Source organism: Toxorhynchites rutilus, chromosome 3, assembly GCF_029784135.1.
Source record: "Toxorhynchites rutilus septentrionalis strain SRP chromosome 3, ASM2978413v1, whole genome shotgun sequence".
NCBI lineage: Eukaryota > Metazoa > Arthropoda > Insecta > Diptera > Culicidae > Toxorhynchites > Toxorhynchites rutilus.
Window position 1 is genome coordinate 196,313,728 of NC_073746.1, and position 26,554 is coordinate 196,340,281.

General features: G+C 42.1%; 1 protein-coding gene across 6 annotated transcripts in view; it reads right to left on the reverse strand.

The window, feature by feature from the left end:
• Positions 1–26,554, reverse strand: part of LOC129779526 (liprin-alpha-1) — a 458,998-nt gene that overhangs the window by 153,983 nt on the left and 278,461 nt on the right. The gene's annotated exons all lie outside the window — the stretch shown is intronic.

A 26,554-nucleotide genomic window follows, 5' to 3' on the forward strand; every position in this document is an offset into this window, starting at 1 on the left:
TATCGTGATGCTAAGGCTGCTGAAAGGAGATCGCCGGAAGAAACGTCAGCATTGGGAACGAATTCTCGCGGGACAGAGGACTACTTCTCCAGGCACCACGTAAGGAGCTTTTATAAAATGATAAACGGTAACAGGACCGGACCGTGCTAACCCCTGTTATGATCAACGACAGGGAAGGGAACCTGATTACCGATAAATCAGAGGTGGCCAGGCGTTGGCAGCACCATTTCGATGGGTTGTTGAGTGGTGATGATGGAATCGGCATAGGATTTATATTGAGAATAATGGACAAGTGAGGAAAGCAGTAAAAGAGCAGCTGGGAAGGAGGCATACCTGCGGAGCTACTAAAAGTCGGGGGCGAACAGCTGCTTTATTGTATGCATCGGATTATCGAGCTGATATGGATCTACGGACTGGTGGGAAGGATTCATTTGCTCGATATATAAAAAGGGCCACCGCCTCGATTGTAGCAATTATCGAGGGATAACTCACCTCAACTCAGCGCATGAAATTCTCTCCCGCATCTTGTTCCATAGACTGAGGCCGTTGCATGAATCCTTTGTTGGCGAGTACCAATGCGGTTTTCGGGAGGAACGATCCACAATGGACCAATTGTCCACACTGCGTCAGATCCTCGATTAATTTCGGGAGTATAACCTGCGGACTCTCCATCTGTTTGTAGACTTCAGGGTTGCATACGATTCAGTTAAACGAAACGAGCTATGGCAGATAATGCTGGAACATAATTTCCAAACAAAACTAATTAAGCTGATTCGTGCCACCCATGATGAGTCAGCATCAAGCGTCAGGATAACGGGTGAAACATCCGACTCGTTCGTGACGTTGGACGGTCTGAAGCAGGGTGACGGACTTTCGAATTTACTATTCAGCATCGCGTTGGAAGGTGCTGTAAGAGAGGCTGATATGCAAAGAAGTGGCACCATCATCAAGAAGTCTAACATGCTCCTGGGATTTGCGGACGGCATCATGTTATTGGTGTTATCCGTAGAACCGTGGAAGAGGCCTATGGACCTCTTAAGAGGGAAGCTGCGAGGATTAGTCTCATTATAAACTCTACCAAAGCGAAGTACATGGTGGCTGGTAGAGAACGTAGTAACCCGTCTGGTTGGTTGCGGTTGTGATAGATTAGATGGGGATACTTTTGAAGTAGTCGAAGAATTCATTCACCTGGGTACATTAGAGACACCCGACAACTAGGTGAGCCGTGAGATTGAGAAACAGATAGCGACTGAAAACAGGGCGTTCTACGAATTGCGTACCCAGCTGAGGACCCGCAGTTTGCAAATCCATACAAAACTTGGACAAATGGACACTGAAAGAGGCTGACAGGCGAGCTCTTGATGTGTCTTTAAGCGAATAATCTTACGGTCCATCATCGGCGGCAAACTTGAAGACGGTGTATGGCGTGGCGACGTATGCTGGATTCGATCCTGGATCGATAATCGGTCCGTCGCCAAAAAAGTGAAGGTAAAGTAAGTAAGTATTAACAGGCCTGAACATGAGTACCCTAATGATACTTAATTCTACAAGGCTAATATTTACTTAAAATTATGCCTAAATACATGCCTGAAACTATGCTTGAACATGAATGTCCTATAATACTTAATACTACAAGGCTACTATCTATTCAAAACTATGCCCAACTACTGCAGGCATGTGAGATGGTATCCAAACCTATTATGTCATAGCAGTCAATCTCCTCGTCGAGTATGTGCCGCTCAAGCTCCAGTTTCGTGCGAACGGTTTGTGATCCCTGTCCATTAGAGTGCCAATGAAAATGGCCATCAAGAATTTTCAAAGCGAACATGATTAAAAATGTTGATTCCCACGAAAAACTTCCCTATCCAAATATCAGCTCAATCGGACTTCATTTACTAGTGTCGTACAGCGGTCAAAGTTTGAGTTTTTTGAAAACCGAAAAATCATCCAAAGGGGTGAGTAAAGGAAATTGGGGTTTTCGAAAAAAATATTTTGATGCCAAATGTCTTCAAATTGCATGAAACGTCGAGATCTACTGCTATCTCGATTTTTTTGTCAAAAATCGACACTCTGGGGCTCGTTTTTTTCAGGATACGAGGCAAAGTGTATGGTTTAGGGTGTCAATGAAAATCTTCTCATCGATTTTTCATACGGGACTCCCTACGAAATGTTTTAGAATAGCACGATAGAATACCCTCTGCAAAATATTAGCTCATACGGACTTCATTTACTATTGTCGCAGATCTCAAAATTTGAGTTTTCTGAAATCGAAAAATCACTTAAGGCGGAGTAAAGGAAATCGGGATTTAAAAAAAAAATTGGGGCCAAATGTCTTAAAATCGCATGAAACGTCGAGATTTACTGTTATCTCGAGAAAAAATATTGCCAAAAATTTACTTTTCAGACTAAAACGACCAAGAAAAGTCAATTTTCCACAAAAATTTTTTTTCGAGATAACAGTAAATCTCGATGTTTTATGCAATTCTAAGAAATTTGGCATCAAAAACCTTTTTTTTTTGAATACCCCGATTTGCTTTCCCCTTCCCTTTGGGTGATTTTTTGATTTTCAGAAAACTAAAATTTTGAGATCTGCGACAATAGTAAATGAAGTCCGTATGAGCTAATATTTTGCAGAGAGTATTTTATCGCGCAAATCAACATTTCATAGAAAGTCCCAATTTTCTTGGGTTATTTTTAGGTTTTTAAAAAACTCAAACTCTGACCGCTGTGCGACACTAATAAATGAAGTCCGATTGAGCTGGAATTTGGATAGGGCAGTTATTCGTGCGAATCAACATTTTTAATCAAGTTCGCTTTGAAAATTCGATGGTCACTTTTTCCCATATATCCATTGGCTCTCTACTGTCCATATTCATCAACGGGATAGGCGGTTCGAAGATATCTGCACAAGCAAAATTATTAGGCTGTCAAAAAAGTCCTGCGGTATTTTTTTTTAATTTTCATTTGTTCATAAAATTAGATACAATCATCTGTTTTAAGTCAAATATGCGCCGTTTTGTTCGATGACTTGTTCCCAACGAGATGCCAACTTCATAATACCCCTGTTATAGAAGCCCGCTTCCTTATTGGCAAAAAACTCGGATAGACAATTTTCACAGGCCTCTTTTGTGGCTAACTTCTGACTACCTAGCTCGTTCGCCATGGACAAAAACAGGTGGTAGTCACTTGGTGCAAGGTCCGGACTATACGGCGGATGCAAAAGAACCCCCAACCGAGCTCCCGGAGCTTCTGGCGCGTCACCAAAGAAGTGACAATGCAATGCTACCTTCAAGCGGTCCAGTTGTTGGCAGTACAGGACCGAATTGAGCGTTTGGCCATAGGGAAGCAGCTCATAATAGATTATTCCTTGACAATCCCACCAAACACACAGCAGAACCTTCCTGGCCGTTAATGAGGGCTTGGCCACCGTCTGAGCCGCTTCAGCGGGCTTCGACCACGACAGTTTGCGCTTCACGTTGTCGTAAGTGACCCACTTTTCATCGCCAGTCACCATGCATGCTACGGCTGCTACTATGCCGGTCTTTCTCGGCTAATTCAGCGATTTTGTCGCAATTTTCGACGACAGGCCTTCCGGAGCGTGGCGCTTCTTCGACGACCTCTACACCAGAACGAAAACGTTGAAACCATCGTTGTGCGGTGGAAATGGAAACTGTATCGGGTCCATAGACTGCACAAATTTTATTGGCAGCTTGAGATGCATTTTTGCCTTTGTCATAGTAGTACTGTAAAATATGTCGGATTTTCTCTTTATTTTGCTCCATATTTGCGACACTATAACTCACGAACGACTTAACCAAACAAAACACTGTCAAGGACTATATTATAGCGCTATAAACTATAAATACCTTTCCAACAAGCTATAGTATGACTCGATACAATGAATACAACTAGAACTACGCGCTTACAACGACACCTCGCGGAAATACCGCAGGACTTTTTTGACAGCCTAATATTTGGGAAGACCAAGTTGAGCAATTTTTCGTTAACAAAATGATTTTGCTTATGTAATTCGGTTATAAGCATGGATTAAATCAATGCTGATTCGCACGCAGTAGACGCAGTATTTAGTGCACCCGTGGCCGAGTGGTTAGCGTCTCACATTATCATGCCGGGTGTTCGGGTTCGATTCCCGTTCTGGCCGGGGGATTTTTCGTCAAAGAAATTTCCTTCGACTTGCACTGTGGTCACGCGTATTCACGAATTTGCCCCTCGGAATACATTCAAGGCGTGTTATTTGGCTTAAGAAATCTCAACTAAGTATTAACAAATGACGCTAGTTAATGCATACGTTGAGACGGCAAAAGTTCCACAGAGAACGTTAACGCCACCCAAGAAGAAGAAGACGTATTAATCGGCAAGAAGCAGTACATATCGTCTTCTCTCAAATCAATTATTTTATCACGCTCCATAACCGACGAAGTCAGTTGCGCAACGGCAGTTACATGCATCTCGTAAAGCGAAGAGTCAGTATTGGTAGATAAGTACACGGAACATACAAAAATATTTATATATATATATATTTTTATATATATTTTATGTATAATTTGTTGTTTGTTCCACCATATCATCTTACAGCCAGGTGTGCGCATTTCTGCGAGGATTAGTCTCATTATAAACTCTACGCGAAGTACATGGTGGCTGGTAGAGAACGTGGTAACCCGTCTGGTTGGTTGCGGTTGTGATAGATTAGATGGGGATACTTTTGAAGTAGTCGAAGAATTCATTCACCTGGGTACATTAGAGACACCCGACAACTAGGTGAGCCGTGAGATTAAGAAACAGATAGTGACTGAAAACAGGGCGTTCTACGAATTGCGTACCCAGCTGAGGACCCGCAGTTTGCAAATCCATACAAAACATACAGTAACTTGTTTCAAGAAAATTCGAACTCAAATCGAATTGGTTTTAGTATTATGTATCTTTTTCAAATTCATATTTTCGGTGTACTAAATTTAGAGCATAATTTGTCTTGTAGAGAAATGTAAAAATTTTGGGTTCGTGAACAAAGCTGGCATGTCAAAATGGTCGAAACGAACAAAAATCACTCGTTTCGAAATGCGCAATGTCACCCCAGGTTTCAGTAACGACAATGACGTCGTAGTCACAAGCAGAGAGAGCAATGAACAAATCGTTTTTTTTAGTCCATAATCCTCTAACGTTTTGATAATAAATCGTTAGTGGTCGAGGGGCTCGGATGGCGAGCGTGTGATCGGTTCGAGAATTCAGATTAGCTCAGATTCACATTCTGATGTAATATTTCCAGCTGTATGAATCTTTAGTCTCGGCTGGTGCACGAAAATTGTTCCTTGCTAATTGCCCATATTAAAATTCTCGAAAAACTATTCCCTTTTGCCACAACGAACTTTGGGACGAACGGTTTGTGTACCTTTTCAGACAAAAGCGTTATGAACATAAATAAATAAATATAAATAAAAAATAAATGAAATAAAAATATTCATGATTTTTGTTTTATATTTATGTTGGTAGTATTCAATTTTTCATATGAAAGCCTTCTGCGGACGCCATGTGTTGTTGCTAATAATCTCTGTAAAAGCGTCCATGCCATTGTCACACGGTGCAACGTTACTGTTCAGTCTGGGAACAAAGACCAAGTTGTGGTGGACTGTATGTTCAGGAACTTCTGAGCTCGGGACCAATTGGCTGAACGGATGGAGGTCTCTTCGGTGGTCGTAGGTGGATGCGGATTGCTTCGTTGAATTGGAAGCCTTGAGAAAGGCTGAAGTTTCTTTTGGAATGTTTGCAGAGAAGAAAGATGTCGGAAACTGTAAACTCTAGCGTATATTTCTTCCTTTTTCTACAACTTTTGGTTTCTTCTTTGATATTCGGTTGCTGCTTCTCTTTCCAATGTTGGTTCCCTCGATGTTGTCGTCGCGGCGGTCGGTGTAAAAGTGGTGATTTTCGGTTCGGTTCTTGTTTTTAAAGGGACTTTAACCCAAAGGTCATTCGTCCGTGTCAGAAATTTTAAATCTTGGTGAACAGGCCGGTTTCTTTCATGAATCGGATCACTTTATTCTCGAAGGGTGGGGAAAGTACTAACTCCAAGTTGTGGTTTAAATCGTTGGCCGAACGTTCATGATCGTAGGCTTTGCACTCTATCAGAATGTGGGGGATGGATAGGGCTACACCGCAGGTGATGCAGTTAGGGGGATCTTTTTTGGTGATTAGGAAACTATGGGTTAGGTTAGTGTGTCCAACGCGGAGGCGGGAAAGGATTCGACGCTGTTGTGGAACGGGAGTATCAGGCCAACTAGATGTAACTGGTTTGATTCGCCGCAAGGCAGTGTTATGCCTGCTGAACCATTCTGATTCCCATGATTCTCTTATGGTTTAAAGTGATTGAAGGAGATGAGAGTAATATCATCTGCATACACCAAAACATGAACATTAGGGGAATATTAACGATTGCATGCAGATCAAAAGTAAAGTAGGAGAAATAACTGACCCTTGTGGAATACCGTTCTCCTACCGTTCTAATTCCGGAACGGTAGTTGCCGATTATGACTCTAAATCTTCTATCATCAAGTAAACTTTGTACGTAACGATCCACGCGACCTTTGATTCCCCATTCCTCGAGAGATTTGAGAATTGGGAAACGCCAGGCACGGTCGTATGCTTTTGACGGGCCGGAATCAAAGGTCGCGTGGATCGTTACGTACAAACGATTTATTATCAAAACGTTAGAGGATTATGGACCAAAACAAACGATTTGTTCATTGCTCTCTCTGCTTGTGACTACGACGTCATTGTCGTTACTGAAACCTGGGGTGACATTGCGCATTTCGAAACGAGTGATTTTTGTTCGTTTCGACCATTTTGATATACCAGCTTTGTTCACGAACACAAAAATTTTACATTTCTCTACAAGACAAATTATGCTCTAAATTTAGTACACCGAAAATATGAACTTGAAAAAGATACATAATACTAAAACCAATTCGATTTGAGTTCGAATTTTCTCGAACGAGTTACTCGATTTGAAATGCGCAATGCCACCCCTGGCTGTAAGATGATATGCTCGACTAGGAACTACTCTCTACACACTCTAGCGCTGTGATTGTAATTCTGCTGCCAGCCAATACTGGTGGAATGGTGGATTGCTGGTAGGCGTCAAAATCGAACTGACGCACTGCCATATTCGTGGAAGGCGGTGCTGCGGTGGAACAAACAACAAATTATACATAAAATATATATATAAAAAATATATATAAATATGTTTGTATGTTCCGTGTACTTATCTACCAATACTGACTCTTCGCTTTACGAGAGGCATGTAACTGCCGTTGTGCAACTGACTTCGTCGGTTATGGAGCGTGATAAAATAATTGATTTGAGAGAAGACGATATGTACTGCTTCTTGCCGATTAATACGTCTACTGCGTGCGAATCAGCATTGATTTAATCTATGCTTATAACCGAATTACATAAGCAAAATCATTTTGTTAACGAAAAATTGCTCAACTTGGTCTTCCCAAATATTAGGCTGTCAAAAAAGTCCTGCGGTATTTCCGCGAGGTGTCGTTGTAAGCGCGTAGTTCTAGTTGTATTCATTGTATCGAGTCATACTATAGCTTGTTGGAAAGGTATTTTTGCGCGCTATAATATAGTCCTTGACAGTGTTTTGTTTGGTTAAGTCGTTCGTGAGTTATAGTGTCGCAAATATGGAGCAAAATAAAGAGAAAATCCGACATATTTTACAGTACTACTATGACAAAGGCAAAAATGCATCTCAAGCTGCCAATAAAATTTGTGCAGTCTATGGACCCGATACAGTTTCCATTTCCACCGCACAACGATGGTTTCAACGTTTTCGTTCTGGTGTAGAGGTTGTCGAAGATGAGCCACGCTCCGGAAGGCCTGTCGTTGAAAATTGCGACAAAATCGCTGAATTAGTGCATCCGCCGTATAGTCCGGACCTTGCACCATGTGCTTCTATAGTTAACAACGAGACCAACCTTAACCCCCGAAGTGTCAACCCTGCGATGAACACGACTCCAAATTTACCTGAAGATAAGCAGTGCCCGCTCGAACAACTCAGAGCCCTACAACAGATACAACAACAACAAGCAGTTGCTCTCGAACTTTTAGAAAATAAGGAAACGAACCTAAATAAACAATGACAATGTTTGCCGCACCGTAGTTAGACAGTAAAGATAAGCAACGAACAATAAGGACCGAAATAGCAATAAACGATTTAGATCATCAGCAGTATCTCACATTCAGGAAAACACAACACAATGCCGATAATAGCAGCAATAAAAAGGATCGAAGGATCGATAGGGAAATATAGAACAAACAGGTAGAAATAGGAAGTTAGGAGTAAAATGTAATGATGAATAAAAATAAGTTGGTATTTTAGCTTCAAGAGAACAACATCTCTTTTATTTTAAATACATCACCTCTCGAACTTAAGTTATGTAACTGGCGCAGTCGAAAGCCCGGGGAGAGCGATAAATCGGTAAAAGTGTCAGTGCGCGCATCGGAAAATCGAAGTGTGTGGTTCGCGACTCATTGCAAATCGGAAGAATTTCGCCGCGAGTGAAGTGAGCAAACGCAGCGATCAGGACGGAGCAACGTTGGACGAGAGATTTATTGCCACACCCGGAGCGAGCAGCCTACCTGGACGCACCCGCTCGTAAGCACCACTGGCGGAACACCAGTTGGTTCGAGGACCTTACCACTATAGAAGAACAAGATAGAGTTATAGAAGCCACACACGGCAGAGCCCACCGAGGAATAGAAGAAAACCAATCAGCAATTGCGAGAAATTTCTACTTCCCTCGAATGAGAGACAGGATACAGAAATTTATCAACTTTTGTGTCACCTGTCTTGAATCCTTTCCAGAAATGTGGTACTACATTTTGATGTTTCTTGTAACAGTCAACGCACATCATCTGGCGATCGAAAACTTGCGAGACAACCCCCTGTTATTACTAAAAGAGAGATAAGTAGCACTTCATATCAAAGATTAACCAATACAAATCCACTTGCAAACATCATCAAGTACAAAGTTCAGCAACTGTACACAACGTTTCACGGATTGAAATCCAGAAAACCTCGAAACAGACGTTGGGACATCATCGGCACAGTATTTAAATTCATCGCAGGAACACATGATGCAGAGGATCTGAGAATAATTAATTGTACAATGAACGAACTGATCAACCAAAACAATGAACAGCTCAAGATTAATTTTCAAATAAGCGAGAGAGTTTCACAAATTACCAACATTGAACGAAATTGAAACGATAACAACAATATTAAACATCGATAACATCAACCATCTTCTTGACAGTATCCAGGATGCAGTAACTTTATCAAAAAGCTCGCTTGTTAGCAACAAAATACTATCTTTGAGAGAAATAAACGCTATAAGGACACTGTTGCAATATCAAGGCGTCGCAGTAAATTTTCCGGATGAGGCTCTACAATTTGTAATCCCGAAATTGGCGCTGAGAGACGATATACTTTTATATACACTTAATGTTCCCCAGCTGAAAAATACAACATCAGACATCATTAGAATTTACCCATTGGTAAACAACAACCGTATCTTACACCAGAATCCAACCTACATAATTAAAAAGAACAACAATCTTTACACAACAACAAAACCCGAAGATTTTGTCCAGAAATCATCATTCCTGAACGAGTTACGCGATGAATGCGTTGCTTCGTTGATTCACGGAAGACAGGCTACATGTAGCTATGTAATGCAAAACAAGACGACCCAGAAACTTATCACGGAAAATTCGATCCTGATTTCTAACCCAAAAAACCAAATCCTACAAACGACATGTGGACCAGATAATAGAACCCTGAATGGAAACTTCCTCATTTCATTTGGAAACTGCACGATATTGTTTAACAATCAACGTTTCAAGAATGCCGAGATAATAAGCGAAGCAAACGTCATCCAAAGAGCGTTTCACAATCTCAAAATCAACTGGAAACACCAGCCGGGTGACGTCTTTAGAGAACCCCCATTGAACTGACAGGAGCCAACATATTGGGTATCCCACTGACAGTTCTGCTTGAGATTTTGCTAACGATCCTAGCATCAATCATAGCACCCGGCTGGGAAACACCATAAAAACTACGAATTAGAAAGGATCAACAATGAAACGATCAGCAACAGAAATAAACTGGAGCATGTTTACCTCAAGCAAGTTCACATTAATTTTAAACTCTGGAGTCTTTTCGGCGGATTTTCTCTCATGCAAATTACATGCCTCATTGTAATCAGTTTCATTCTTTACAACAAGTTGTCGCCCACAAGAACTTATTCAAAAGCATCAGATATCGAAACCGGACGTTCCTCACTCGAAGGGGGAGTAGTTAACAACGAGACCAACCTTAACCCCCGAAGTGTCAACCCTGGGATGAACACGACTCCAAATTTACCTGAAGATAAGCAGTGCCCGCTCGAACAACTCAGAGCTCTACAACAGATACAACAACAACAAGCAGTTGCTCTCGAACTTTTAGAAAATAAGGAAACGAACCTAAATAAACAATGACAATGTTTGCCACACCGCAGTTAGACAGTAAAGATAAGCAATGAACAATAAGGACCGAAATAGCAATAAACGATATAGATCATCAGCAGTATCTCACATTCAGGAAAACACACAATGCCGATAATAGCAGCAATAAAAAGGATCGAAGGATCGATAGGGAAATATAGAACAAACAGGTAGAAATAGGAAGTTAGGAGTAAAATGTAATGATGAATAAAAATCAGTTGGTATTTTAGCTTCAAGAGAACAACATCTCTTTTATTTTAAATACATCACCTCCCGAACTTAAGTTATGTAACTTGCGTTTCCTTTCCTTTTTTTGGTATTTTGCTCCTCGAGCTCTTCCACTCGTTTTGAAAGTGCAACGATGGTTTCGGTAAACTGCTTTATGAGTTCGTCTTTTTGTTTTAACTGTTCCTATTCGGGAGAACTTTCACGAACTGTAACCAAACGTTGTTGAATTTAGCTATGGCCGCGTAGGATCCAGCGCCTGCCTTCAGTTGTTTCGTTGCTTCTTGGTATGAGATTCCTTTGGTGAAGCGAAGACGGACGATCTTCTTTTCCATCACGTATTTGGCACAAGTTCGACTTGTTGAACTGTGCTTGTCGTTGCAATGTATGCAAAATGGATCTGCATTCCAAACACCATCCAAGCTTTGTTTCTCTGAATAATTGCAGCACTTGGGCAGTTCATTTTGGCAGCGCAACTTATAGCGAATTCGTTTTTAAAACTGAGTCAGTGCCAAACTGACTCTGTAATAAAAAAACGTTTTCAGTTTCACGAATGCGTTGGCAGAGAAGAGAAGTGGAACATGAGAGAAAAAAGAAAAATATATATCCGGGTTCTCAAATGGGGATCAACATAGGGTAGGAGCCTGCCTGTTGGTCTCAAATGTTCCTATCTCACGCCTCCACGAAGATCATATGACGACATTTTTAGATCGGGCGTGAACTGGAAACACACACCTGGTCTTGGCTCCGAGAACGGGTGTCGAAAGTGGCTAAGTGAGGGGGTGCGAGCGAGTCAGAGCGCTATATCTCTCCCGGGGAAGGCCTCCCGGGTCATGGAGGCCTTGCCAACCCGCTGTCTCCCGGGCAAAGGAGATACACCCAATAAAATGGAGCTACGATCACGAAGAATAATTAGAATGCGATCACCCGAGGAGGGTCCCCGAACTGGAGCTGGTCCTGGAACGGGCGTAAGAGCGAGCGGCCAGCGGCTGGAGGGCGATGTGCAAGAGCGGGCCACCAGCCGGGTTCAACCCGAAGAGCTACCGCCACACGGAAACAGCAGCCATCGACATCACCAACGAAACGCTGCGCCTACGAGGCGTGTTGTGACTGCCAGACGGCAGTCGTCCACACTCGTGGGTACCACTAGGCGCCGGATCATGTGGACACACGAAATGAATGAATTCGTGATCCGCGCCTATTACATCTGCACTGCTTTGGAGACGGACATGAGTGGTCGCCCTCGAATACTAACAATGTTCGAGGAAGCGTATCCAGAGTTCGTTGGGAGGCTTGATCAGAACGCGATGAACGCGAGGCGTAGAGCGATAGTACGCAACAACATGCTCTCCCAAACGCAAATCGACGAGATCAAGCAGCAGGTGCAGAGAGAAATAAGCTCCAGGAACAACAGAGCAAGCGATGTGTCGAGACGAAGTTCAGTACGGCTGAGCAATTCATTCGCGAGTGGGGCACGCGAATCAGCACCAGTGGAGGCCACAGTACAACAACCCCCTGAGCCGGAAGACCCACAGCCAGATCAACAACTACTACGCGATCTGGTCTTCCACTACGACGAGGCGATCTCACAGTTCCGCGACACAGACCCATTGTCGCGCCCCAGGATCCCGAAGTTGCAGCATTCCCGCAGGCTGACAAGTGCAGTAAAGCTCATGAACGAGCACGTTCTTCCGCTGCACTTGGTTGATGCTGAGAACATGGAGGAGCTGCAACTGAAAGTTTACTGCGCTGCTGTGGCGACCGCCAAAAGTTTAGGATACCGTATTAGGCCAAGAGGCGGACTGCTCCAACATCTCCGTGAAAGGCGTGAGCCTCCATGGCGAAGGAGATTGGAGCAACGGATCCTAAACAAGCGCGCCGCAATTGGAAGACTGATGGCGTACAAAAGAGGCAGCAGATCGGCGAAATTATGTCGCCAAGTTGCTGTGATCGTGCGGCCTACTGAACTTCGCCAGCTGGGAGCTCACCAGCTGACGGAAAAACTCGACACACTGGTACAGCAATTGAGCGTCCTTACAAAACGGCTGAAACGTTACTCTGACTCTGCAAAGCGCCAGGAACAAAATCGGATGTTCAGAGATAACGAGAAAGCGTTCTACGACCACATTAGCGACGAGAAGCCCGACTACCGCGAAGGTTTGCCAGATATTAGCGATGTGACGAACTTCTGGGCTGGTATTTGGGAGACCCCAGTAGAACATCGCGACGGGCAAATGTGGTTAAGACGGGAGGAGGAGAGTTGTGGTGAAATTGGAGAGATGCCAGCTATCATCGTCGGAGAGAACGATGTCCGCGAAGCCTCGCGGTACCTGAGGAACTGGGCAGCACCGGGCCCCGATGGTGTTCAGAACTTCTGGCACAAGAAGCTGACCGTCGCACATCCAAAGATAGCTGAGTGCTTCAACAAGGTGCTACGTGACCCACACAACCTTCCTGAATTCGCCACCCGTGGCGTCACCTTCCTCCTCCCGAAAGACAGCAACACATTGAACCCATCAAAGTACAGACCGATAACGTGCCTATCGAGTCTGTACAAAATACTGAGCAGCATAATTACCGCCAAAGTTTCTGCTCACTGCGAACAGCATCACATCATCGCAGAAGAGCAGAAAGGATGCAGGAAAAATACGCATGGCTGCAAAGACCAGGCCATCATCGACGCAGCCATAGTCGGCCAGGCGGTTTATAACCAGCGGAACCTAAGCATGGCCTATATCGATTACTGGAAGGCTTATGACTCCATACCTCACTCGTTTCTCGTCCGGGTATTGGAGCTCTACAAAATTGATCCCTTCGTCGTTAGGTTCCTGCAGCATGCGATGAGGCAGTGGAGTACGTCTCTGCACCTCAGTGATGGGGAAAATGTGTTGCAGTCTAGAACGCTGCAGATAAAGAGGGGGATATTCCAAGGCGACTCTTTCAGCCCGCTTTGGTTTTGTCTGGCATTGAACCCCCTCAGTAGGACGATCAATAGAAACGGTCATGGCTATAAAATAAGGTATGGCGACGGCGCCCACGAAGAAGTGACCCATACCTTCTACATGGATGATCTCAAGGTCTACGCTGATTCACGTCAGCGTCTAGGTGTAGCTATCCGGGTTGTCGAAGACATAAGCAGGGACATTTGCATGGAGTTCGGCCTCGACAAGTGCCGCTGTGTCCATCTGCTGAAAGGGCAGCTTACCGAATCCGGAGGTTACGAGGTCTATGACGGCGAGTTCATAAGAGACATGGTTCGTGGCGAATCCTATAAATATCTTGGATTCCGACAGCTCACCGGGATTCGCCACTCCGACATCAAGACGGAGCTGCGAGACAAGTTCTTGAGTCGAGTGAACTGTGTCCTGAGGACTTTCCTCAACGCGGGGAACAAGGTACGCGCGATCAACACATTCGCGGTTCCCCTGCTGACCTTCAGTTTTGGTGTAGTCAAATGGAGCAAAACTGACCTAGAGGACCTTGAGAGGAGGATGAGGAAAGCATTTAAAGAGGCCGGAATGCACCATCCTCAATCGGCACTGGAGAGAGTTTCACTGCCACGCAAAGAAGGGGGACTTGGAATAGTCGACATATCTGCACTGTGTGTTGCCCAGGTACGACAACTGCGCGAGTACTTCGCAGAACGCGCCAACCAAAACGCGCTATACCGGGCTGTCTGCGCCGCCGACAGAGGATACAGCGCTCTGCACTTGGCGCAAGCGGAGTACCAACTCAACTGCAATCTGCAGACAGTGGAGGAGAAGATTGCAGCTTGGAAGCAGAAGGCAGTGCATGGTGCCCACCCCCATCAACTGGACCGGCCACACGTCGACAAGGCCGCATCTAATCTGTGGCTAACGCGTGGTGAACTCTCTTCAGTAGTAGAAGCCGACATGATAGCCATCCAGGACAGGATAATGCCGACGAGAAACTGCAGGCGGTACGTCTGGCATCAAGACGTTGATGACATTTGCCGGATGTGTCATCAACCAGGTGAAAACATAGAGCACATTATGGGAGGCTGTCCCGTTTTGGCCAACGCAGCCTACACCGAGCGCCACAACAACGTGGCCCGTATTGTTCATCGACAACTGGCGCTCCAATGTGCTCTACTGGAAGACAACGTACCAAACTACCGGTACCTGCCTGCACCTGTCCTGGAAAATGACCGTTTCAAGCTGTACTGGGATCGCACTGTTCTGACCGACCTCTCGATCCACCACAACCGGCCAGATATAATGGTTTACGACAAGAGCGACCGCAAAGTCACCATCATCGATGTCGCTATTCCACTGAACCAGAATCTGGAGGAGACCCACGGTCGCAAAATCTGCAAGTACCGACCATTGGCCGTGGAGCTCAAGGAACTGTGGGGGCTAAGGGAGGTCCCAAGAATTGTTCCAGTCGTTCTCTCTGGAACTGGAATTGTCCCGAAGACACTTCTGGAAGCGCTAAAGGTGTTGAATATGGAGAAGGAATTGGCCGGCATCCAAAAGTCGGTCATCCTTAGCACCTGCGCGATTGTCCGACAATTTCTCGGTCAGGACTGAAACAGCACGAGCATGCAGATACGTGCATTCCGCAGAGCCTAGTCCCCCTTTGGCATGAAGCCCGGGGGCAGGTGAAAATTCTGGCTAGGTTCGCCTAGTTAAGAAGTGAGATAAGTCTGCCAAATATAGTCAGTAGGACGCTCAATAGAAACGGTCATGGCTATAAAATAAGGTATGGCGACGGCGCCCACGAAGAAGTGACCCATACCTTCTACATGGATGATCTCAAGGTCTACGCTGATTCACGTCAGCGTCTAGGTGTAGCTATCCGGGTTGTCGAAGACATAAGCAGGGACATCTGCATGGAGTTCGGCCTTGACAAGTGCCGCTGTGTCCATATGCTGAAAGGGCAGCTTACCGAATCCGGAGGTTACGAGGTCTATGACGGCGAGTTCATAAGAGACATGGTTCGTGGCGAATCCTATAAATATCTTGGATTCCGACAGCTCACCGGGATTCGCCACTCCGACATCAAGACGGAGCTGCGAGACAAGTTCTTGAGTCGAGTGAACTGTGTCCTGAGGACTTTCCTCAACGCGGGGAACAAGGTACGCGCGATCAACACATTCGCGGTTCCCCTGCTGACCTTCAGTTTTGGTGTAGTCAAATGGAGCAAAACTGACCTAGAGGACCTTGAGAGGAGGATGAGGAAAGCATTTAAAGAGGCCGGAATGCACCATCCTCAATCGGCACTGAAGAGAGTTTCACTGCCACGCAAAGAAGGGGGACTTGGAATAGTCGACATATCTGCACTGTGTGTTGCCCAGGTACGACAACTGCGCGAGTACTTCGCAGAACGCGCCAACCAAAACGCGCTATACCGGGCTGTCTGCGCCGCCGACAGAGGATACAGCGCTCTGCACTTGGCGCAAGCGGAGTACCAACTCAACTGCAATCTGCAGACAGTGGAGGAGAAGATTGCAGCTTGGAAGCAGAAGGCAGTGCATGGTGCCCGCCCCTATCAACTGGATCGGCCACACGTCGACAAGGCCGCATCTAATCTGTGGCTAACGCGTGGTGAACTCTCTTCAGTAGTAGAAGCCGACATGATAGCCATCCAGGACAGGATAATGCCGACGAGAAACTGCAGGCGGTACGTCTGGCATCAAGACGTTGATGACATTTGCCGGATGTGCCATCAACCAGGTGAAAACATAGAGCACATTATGGGAGGCTGTCCCGTTTTGGCCAACGCAGCCTACACCGAGCGCCACAACAACGTGGCCCGTATTGTTCATCGACAACTGGCGCTCCAATGTGCTCTACTGGAAGACAACGTACCAAACTACCGGTACCTGCCTGCACCTGTCCTGGAAAATGACCGTTTCAAGCTGTACTGGGATCGCACTGTTCTGACCGACCTCTCGATCCACCACAACCGGCCAGATATAATGGTTTACGACAAGAGCGACCGCAAAGTCACCATCATCGATGTCGCTATTCCACTAAACCAGAATCTGGAGGAGACCCACGGTCGCAAAATCTGCAAGTACCGACCATTGGCCGTGGAGCTCAAGGAACTGTGGGGGCTAAGGGAGGTCCCAAGAATTGTTCCAGTCGTTCTCTCTGGAACTGGAATTGTCCCGAAGACACTTCTGGAAGCGCTAAAGGTGTTGAATATGGAGAAGGAATTGGCCGGCATCCAAAAGTCGGTCATCCTTAGCACCTGCGCGATTGTCCGACAATTTCTCGGTCAGGACTGAAACAGCACGGGCATGCAGATACGTGCATTCCGCAGAGCCTAGTCCCCCTTTGGCATTCAGAAGCCCGGGGGCAGGTGAAAATTCTGGCTAGGTTCGCCTAGTTAAGAAGTGAGATAAGTCTGCCAAAATATAAAAAAACGTTTTCAGTTTCACGAATGCGTTGGCAGAGAAGAGAAGTGGAACATGAGAGAAAAAAGTGGCAACGATTTGTGGCAAGAAAATGTAAACAGTGAAAAAATTGACAGATGGTTTACGCTCTAAAAATTGAACATAATGTTAAGATGTTTCTAAAACGGTGGGAGACGTCATATATAAGGTGGGAGGTTCGTATATAATGTTATTAATGTTAGCATCATCATGATAAATACGGCGAATGTGATAGAATGTGAAACAACATAAATATATGATTTCTGAATAAATTTATTTTTTTTCAATACCCTCTGTTGGTATTGTATCTAGAATTTACAAGGTAATGAAAAGTTAACATCAATTAGTTTCTAATAATCAGCTTTTTAGTTGCCGGGGAAATTAACACCAAACTATATTTTTTTAGTGTTATATATATTCCATTCTCAGATTTTCGTGTAAATGAGTAGTTTTGTTCCTTATCGCAAAATGTTAGATCCCATTCCATTTTAGGGTGGTTCGAAAAATCTAGTTTTTCCCCTTTTTTCAAAAACTCATATCTTTCGAACTACTAAACCGATTCAGATGATCGACATATCAACGACAGAAAAAATAATTTTGTTTCCTTAATTATTGATCGTATTTGTTTTTTATATAATTGTTTTTTCATTGTCCAAGGGCGCAATATTTTTTTATATTTTTTCTCGAAAGCTGAGGATTTTTTATATAACATCCAAAATATGTTCTTCTTCGTTTTTAAATTATGATTTTTCAAATTTAACCGAAATAAATCATTTTTCTCCTTTTTTTCCAAAAATTACGTTTTTCAAAAATTCATGACTTCTGATCTACTGAACCGATTCAGATAATCGACATAGTTAAATGAAGTCAATAATTTCACACTTGCAAAAAGGGGAATTCTATACGCATATAAATATTCTTATCGCATAGGATGATCGAACGAAGCTTAAAAACATGTTAACTTTGAAAAATCATAACTCAAAAACGAAAAAGAACACACCTCTGATTTTTTACTGTGTTAAGTGAAGGTTTCACGAAAAAAATATAAAAAATATAGCGCCCTTGGTCCCTAAACCATGTAAACTATAAAAAAAACCGATACAATTATTAATCACGAAAACATAATTAATTTTTTTCGCAAGTACATCATTTTTCCTAAAAATTCTAGCTTTAATTTGATAAATCGATTATCTCGGTTAAAATTATAACTCAAAAAAGAAAAAAAGAACACATCTGATTCTGAGTAAAAAATGTAAATGTGTAAAAAATCCTCAGTTTTCAAAAAAAAAATAGAAAATTATAGCGCCGCTGGTGCCGAAACCAAAATTTAAATTTCTTGCAAGTTTGATAAAAGACTAGCTAATTAACTTCAATTTGATGCGTCGGTCATCTGAATCGGCTTAGTGGTTCGAATGTTATGACTTTTTGATAAAAGTCATTTTTGGGAAAAGTGAAAAAAATCGAATCACCAAAAAAAAATACAGGTACAATGTTTTACCATAACGAAAACAAGCTACCAATTTTCACGAAAATACGAAAACCTCTATATCAGTTTGGCATGGAATGGCTGAAGTAATACTGCAATAGTTCACAAATTTCAAAGTTGGCGTTTTTCTTGTTGTTTTTCATGTCTTTTAGTGCGGCCATGATAATAATTAGTATTACTGCATTTGGATTGATGCTAGAAAATAAAAGTATCATCAACTTTCTTGAATAGTGGATGTGATATAATTCACTTTATATTTGTATATATATTCCTATATATTTTTAAACTAAAATATTTGTCAAACAAACTGCAAAACTAAAAACTTTTATACTGTGCCTTCATTTTTTGAGTTTAACACTCAAAGACTAGCAAAGAACCGCCAATTAAAAAGCACTCCAACTAAAAAAGCGCCAATAAGTGAATGTGCACTGTAAAACTGTAAAAAATATATAAAAAATATACAATCGAAGACTCTTTTTGTCGTTTATGAGTTTGGTTTTTTTAAGTAACTACTAGGCATGTTTGCGGATTAATAGAAAGATATGATATGTTGATCCTTAAAAAAAGTTTGAAAGTTGAGAATTGGAAAAAAATTTAAAATTCATGTGAATGGAGACGACTTTTGTGTACAGCACGTGCCACTGGGGCCTATTGATGATTAAGTAAGTAAGATTTCTTCCAAAACGTCATTACTTTTCAACCATTGAGTCGATTTAAAAAATCGACATATCAAATGAAATCTTATTCTTCTATGGATCAATTTCAGTCGCTCATTCAAACAAACTCAGAAATTAAATACTAATTTAATAAATAATTTTAATAATCATCTCAGAAAAATATTGAAAAAAACATTCCTTTTTTAATTTCTCTATCAAATTTCGATAAAATTGCACTGAATAATTAAAGAAGGGCAATATTAATATTTGAATAAACTAATTTAATTATAAACATGTTTATATCAACCTTCCCATCTTATCATTCTTCATTAAACACCTTGCGTCAAGACAGCTAGAAATCCATACACACTCAAATCAAGTGTGCCTGAAAAAATTATATTCTTCACGTAAACAAGCGATAAAAATGTGGACACTTTTTAGTTAGTGAATTGTATGGAGTTCCACTGCTGTGGCGTTGGTTTGTTGTACGTTATACTTATGACATACATACAGCTGTACTAGCGTTGTACTTCGAAAATTGTATGTCTGTCACCATGTACAGCGCTAGAACCATGCAAGCAACTCGGTGCAATCCAGCCGTATGGCACCCGCCATGTTTTTGATGCCAACATCTCACACGTCAGAAGTATTTGTTTTCTTCAAAACAGCGATCCGCGTTGACGGCAGTGAGCTTCGTTTAGGGGAGTTTAGGGGAGCGTCAAAGTCAAAGCTGATTTTCAGTCGGAGTGAACGTTTTCAAAATTAAAATTATGAATGAAAATTAGCTTTCCCATATCAAATTAGTATTCTGTTTAAATTAAAAACATTTTTGTATGCAGGTGGGGAAAAAGTCTCATACGAAAAATGTTTATGAAGACAACTTTATATTATAAAGAAAAAAATCAGCAACAATGTTGGAATTGTATGACCATGTGGTTGAATGAAAGTCAGAAATACGTGTTTCTAATAATTAAATAACATAATGTGAAAATTTTCATTCAAATTTTAAAATTTGAAAACCGGCTTCGTGTCTTCTAATCTGGTAGAGATTACACTAACGATTTTGGGACCCAAATTATGACTCAAACTTGAAGTCGCCACCAGACGTCGACGTTATCGCGAATTACCAATTTACCACCATCTGACATATCGTGATGTCGATGATGAACTTTTACAGCAGAGGGATAGTGAGATAGGCGGTGACGGTAGGTAGAGTGAGATAGCGATAATCGTGTCATACACCTGGTACAATCGCTGTACCTGTACCGACCTATTTTACTGCTGTACATGGCTACAGTTGTACTGTGCGCAGCGCCATAGACGGTTAGTGGTGGGTAGCATGAACAAGCAGAATCAAATCACTTGATAAACGTTCTTTTCATTGACTTTCTCTTAAGTTAATAACTTAGATTGGAAACTTGTTTGTTGTGTTTGACAGTTTAGACACTAAATAAAAACCTTTTTCATTGAAATATGTGGTGGAAATTGGAAAAATATCCGATTGTCAGTTTGACATACGGTACAATGTACAACCAAAGTATGTCTGTCATAGTACGATGGTACCTGTACAACGCTGTACACGTACAACGCAAGTACAGCTGTATGTCTGTCCCTGGTATTATATAGTCTGATTTGTTTATATTTACGACGGCAAATGTACAGTGTCGACGTCTGGTGGTGATATTAGTGCTTGGGAGGTAAATTGTTCTCCATCAGATCAGAAGGGCCAAGTGCAGTGTAAACATATAAAAGTTTGAATGAAAATTTGTACTTCATATTGTTCGATTACCTAACACATGTAGTTCTGACACTCACTTAACCATTTGTCGATGCATTTCCTGTTTGTTCCACAAATAATTACTATTATAATATAAAATCATCATTAGACACAGTTTTCGTTCAATATGTTTCTGCGATATCGGAAAAATCCTCTTATTTAATCACATAAAATAAATATTCGATACGTCAAAGTAAATTTTCGTTCATAATTTTGATTTTGAAATTTATTCCACCTGAATATCCATCATTATTTTCACCTCCCAATGAAAGCACACGTAGCTTAATGCCGTCTACTCGAATATACTCTTCAAAATCAGAATCCGAATTGGATTACGCTTCCAATAATACAAAAGCAAAAGCAGCAGGTTTTCCATTTTCATAGTCTTTATTTTAAGATTTTCCAAAATAATATTCGGAACTTGACAGTTCAGTATAGTTGTATTGGTGAACCCGAGTGCCAACCCGTGAAACATCTCAGTGCGAAACTAACAGCTTTCGGGCGAACCTAGTGCGACACTGAGTGCGAAACTGAGTGAATAAAAAAACGTTTTGACAGCAGTTAGTGCGGCACTGGGGTTGAAACTTAACAAAAACGAATTCGCTATTAGTGTGCCCGTATGCAAAACATTTATAGCATTGCATGGGATCGGGAATGTACATTCGTGTCCTGATGCGCAGTGGTCCGATTTTAATATAATCTGGTACTGATGTACCACTGATGGTCAGGATAATAGTAGGGGTGTTAATTTAAACTTCCTTTTCCATGAGGGTTATCCTTCTAACGGCAATCACTCCCTCTTTGCCTAGCCATTTCCTGTCTCATCAATAATTTCACGGCATGAAATGACACAGCCTCGTTTGTGGAGAATGGGGTAACGTTCCACTATAACCGCCGTACCGTCGATAAGTTTTTCCATTGTGAGCAGTTCTTCTACCTGTCCCGCATCACGAACACGCAGCACATACTTTAAGGTGAAGGTGGAAGCTAGCCACAAATGGCTGCCACAATGGCGCTCATTTCTTTCATCTCCCTCCCTCACCTCTCGCCCGAAAATCAATAATTTTGCGAAACAGTGTGAAGAAAATGATCGTTTTCGCACACTTCCCATCAAGTAATATCAACCAAACTCTAATCGATTACTCGCAAGATATTAAATTTTCATCTGCTTTCGCACCGTATAGTGAAGAACGTCGGAAAACTCGAGCAAGTGCTCTGAAAGTTAAATTTTCGTTTTTCAATCTTCTGCAATGGTTTTGTTTGTATTGGTGGAAGCATCGTTATTTTTTCGACACTGATGCCAAACAACATCATCGAAACAGCTATAAAAACCACTCAATAAAATGTTATTCCGGAGTCATAGCGTCCCATGTCATGAAAATCAATAGAATAAAATTGTGTTGATATCAATACAATTATTATTTTTACGTTTAATGGGTCTATAATGTAAGTTTTAGCAACTTTAATATTGGGTAAGAAAATTGTATTGCAGAGCTCGGAACACTGCCACCGCTGCCTATGCTTTCAAAAACAGTAAACGGAAAAGTATTAAATTCAATCTAAATGCCTCGGCCAACGAAGAGAAGGGTTAAGGCTTTCCAACGTGAATATGTGAAAACAATACGATCAACGAAGGAAAATATTAAGGAATTATCAACATCGAGTTACTATGCGGAAGAACTTGTTAATACCAAAAGTGCCCCAATTCGCATGTGTTATAAATTTGCTCATGTTACGCTCGCGTATAATCAGAATCATATGCAAATGCACCTTCTATATATATTTATATTTGCAATTGTTCATCGGAACATATCGTTCATACATTTTACTTGAGTATTGAATTGTTATTTGTTTTTCTTTCAAATGTATTCAAAGACTCGTGTCAATGAAGCGCCACACAGTCTGATAAGTGAATTGATCTATTTACGTGTGCTTTGCTCTTCTCTCACAAACACTATTACCCCATTTTTACACGAGGGTTTACCTATACTACTACAATGGCTAGCTTCCACCTTCACCTTAAACCGTTCGTTTCGTTGATTTGCTTTCAATCTCCTTAACGAGATCATGCATTGATTTGCCCACTATAAAAGGCTAATAGCGAATTCGTTTTTAACACTGAGTTAGTACTACTCTATAATAAAAAGAAACGTTTTCAGTTTCACGAATGCGGTGGTTTGTTGGTGTGCGTTATATAGTCCGTTTTGTTTATATTTGCGACGACAAATATACAGTGTCGACGTCTGGTGACGATGTTAGTGCTTGGGAGGTAAACTATTCTCTATCAGATCAGAAGGGCCAAGTGCAGTGTAAAAATATAAAAGTTTGAATGAAAATTTTTACTTCATATTGTTTGATTACCTAACACATGTAGTTCTGATACTCACTTAACCATTTGTGGATGCATTTTCTGTTTCCACAAATAATAAATATTATAATATAAAATCATCATTAGCCACATTTTTCGTTCAATATGTTTCTGCGATATGGAAAAAAAACTCTTATTTCATCACATAAAATAAATATTCGATACGTTAAAGTAAATTTTCATTCATAATTTTGATTTTGAAAGCAGGTTTATTTCACCTGAATATCCATCATTATTTTCGCCTCCCAATGAAAGCACACGTAGCTTAATGCCGTCTACTCGAATATACTCTTCAAAATCAGAATCCGAATTGGATTACGATTCCAATAATATAAAAGCAAAAGCACCAGATTTTCTATTTTCATAGTCTTTATTTTTAGTTTTTCCAAAACAATACTCGGAACTTGACAGTTCAATATAGTTGTATTGGTGAACCCAAGTGCCAACCCGTGAAACATCTCAGTGCGAAACTAACAGCTTTCGGGCGAACCTAGTGCGACACTGAGTGCGAAACTGAGTGAATAAAAAAACGTTTTGACAGCAGTTAGTGCGGCACTGGGGTTGAAACTGAACAAAAACGAATTCGCTATAAGTAACGCAACCTTGAATTTTTTTCGAGGTGACACCAGATCTGGACGTTTTATGCATTTTTAAGTTATTTATTCCAATCAAAAAATCAAAACTCTGAGCGCTTTTAGGCACCCCTAAATCGTGTCCGATGAAGCCGAAACTTTGCACAGGTCAATAAACAAAATGTACATGGTCGGTTTTTGAAATTCGACGATGAAATTATTACCATAAATCCATTGCCACCTAACGAACACTGCCCACAAAGAGAAGAACAAAACCACATAACGCTGGTTGTCTCTCTCTAGCGCGTGTGGTGGAAAACGTTACATTAATTTAGTCCCGCTACTTATGACTCACCCGTTACCAACGTTACCGAAAGCTTTGAATGGATCCATGTGAAAGCTTTTATGGCTTTTTCGCTTATCCCTTCGATATCATTCAATTATTCTTGTATGAGAAACTAACACAGTGTGGTGAAAACTTATCAAAATTTCATTTCGAGGGTTCAAATCGGCTGAACGAAGTGGTATGAAAAATAAATCATTCGAAAATCTATGAGTTTGTTATTATTGTTATAATTGGGTGAATAAGCAAAAATTTATTTCAACAGCTCAAAAATTTATCTCGCCTGTTTCTATTTTGCTACCGAGTAAAGGGTGTGTCACATCAAATTGCATCACGGAAAAAAGCTGTAGAAATTTAATTTTTAGGAATTCTATCTTCAGCTTTCTCCCTTGGCCGAGTGGTTAGCGTCATAACTAACATGCCGGGTGTTCGGGTTTGATTCCCGTTCTGGTCGGGGGAATTTTTCGTCAAAGAAATTTCCTCCGACTTGCACTATGATCACGCGTATTCTAGAGCTTGCCACTCAGAATGCATTCAAGGCGTGTTATTTGGCATAGAAATCTCAACTAAGTACTAATAAAAATGACGCAAGTAATACTACGTTGAGACGGCGAAGTTCCTCTAGGAACGTTAGTGCCATTGAAGAAGAAGAAGAAGAAGATCTTCAGCTTTCGCTTTAAAATCAGATAAGAGTGTATAGTCACGTTGGCCATGCTTCACTGTCAATTTTTCGTAAATTTGGAAAAATGTCGTCGAACGAAAAAGAGCGTCGTGAATTAATCCTGTGCACTCATTTCGAGAATCCGGAGTTGTCACATCGGGACATCGGTAAGATGCTGGGAATCGTCCAATCCACGGTCAGCAGAGTACTAAAACGATACTTCGAGAACCTAACCATCGACCGGAAGGTGAAGAACGGCAAAAATGGATGCTCCGTCATTGAAAAAGATCACAAGCGCGTAGTTAAGCAGTTTAGACGTGATCCGAGAAGTTCGGTCCGGGATGTCGCCAATAAGCTGAATTTGTCAAGTTCATTCGTCCAGCGGACCAAGCATCGGGAGGGCCTGCGTACATACACGGTTCAGAAGGCTCCTAACTGCGACGGAAGGCAAAACATGGTGGGGAAGACGCGAGCCCGGAAGCTGTACACCGAAATGCTGACGAAGCCGCATTGCCTGGTAATGGACGACGAAACCTACGTCAAAGCAGACTTTCGTCAGCTGCCGGGCCTGTTGTTCTTCTCCGCAGAGGACAAATTCAGCGTTCCGGAGTATATTCGCAAGCAGAAACTATCCAAGTTTGCCAAAAAGTACATGGTGTGGCAAGCGATCTGTTCTTGCGGAAAGCGGAGCGCCCCCTTCGTGATGACCGGCACGGTAAATGGGCAGGTTTACCTTAAGGAGTGCCTACAGAAGCGCTTACTACCACTATTGAAGCAGCACGAGGGCCCGACCATCTTCTGGCCGGATCTCGCTTCGTGCCACTATTCAAAGGACGTGTTGGAGTGGTACGAAGCCAACGGGGTCACCTTCGTGCCAAAGGAAATGAACCCGCCCAACGCGCCGGAGCTTCGCCCAATAGAGAAATATTGGGCAATTATGAAGCAGGCCCTCCGGAAGAACCCAAAAGTTGTCAAATCGGAGGCGGACTTCAAAAGAAAATGGATTTCTGTTCAAAAAAAACTACAACCTGACGTTGTACAGAACATTATGGACGGGGTAAAGAGGAAGGTACGAGCATACGGGCTTGGGCTCGAAGTATGAAAAATGGAAAATGCCAAAAGTTGTTTCATATTTTTTATTTTACTGTCTAAAATTTTCAGAAGGATCGGTCTACTGGGCGAATTTCTACAGCGTTTTTTCCGTGATGCAATTTGATGTGACACACCCTTTACGATAAACATGCAAACATTTCCGCCCAAGAATACATTCGCAGAATATGCTCGAAAGAAACATAGTATAAAGCTTGCCCTATCGGAAATCTTCAAAATATCCATTCAGTGAGAACTGATTCAGATGCAACTTCAAACAAACGATTACCAAGAGAAGTCCTACGTCAAACTTGCAGTCGTATCACAGATATAACTCACCCCTAGTATCTCGCTTTGGGCTTATACATCAACGCTGTTTTAGTTTGTGGATCCCTTCCGTATAAAATGATT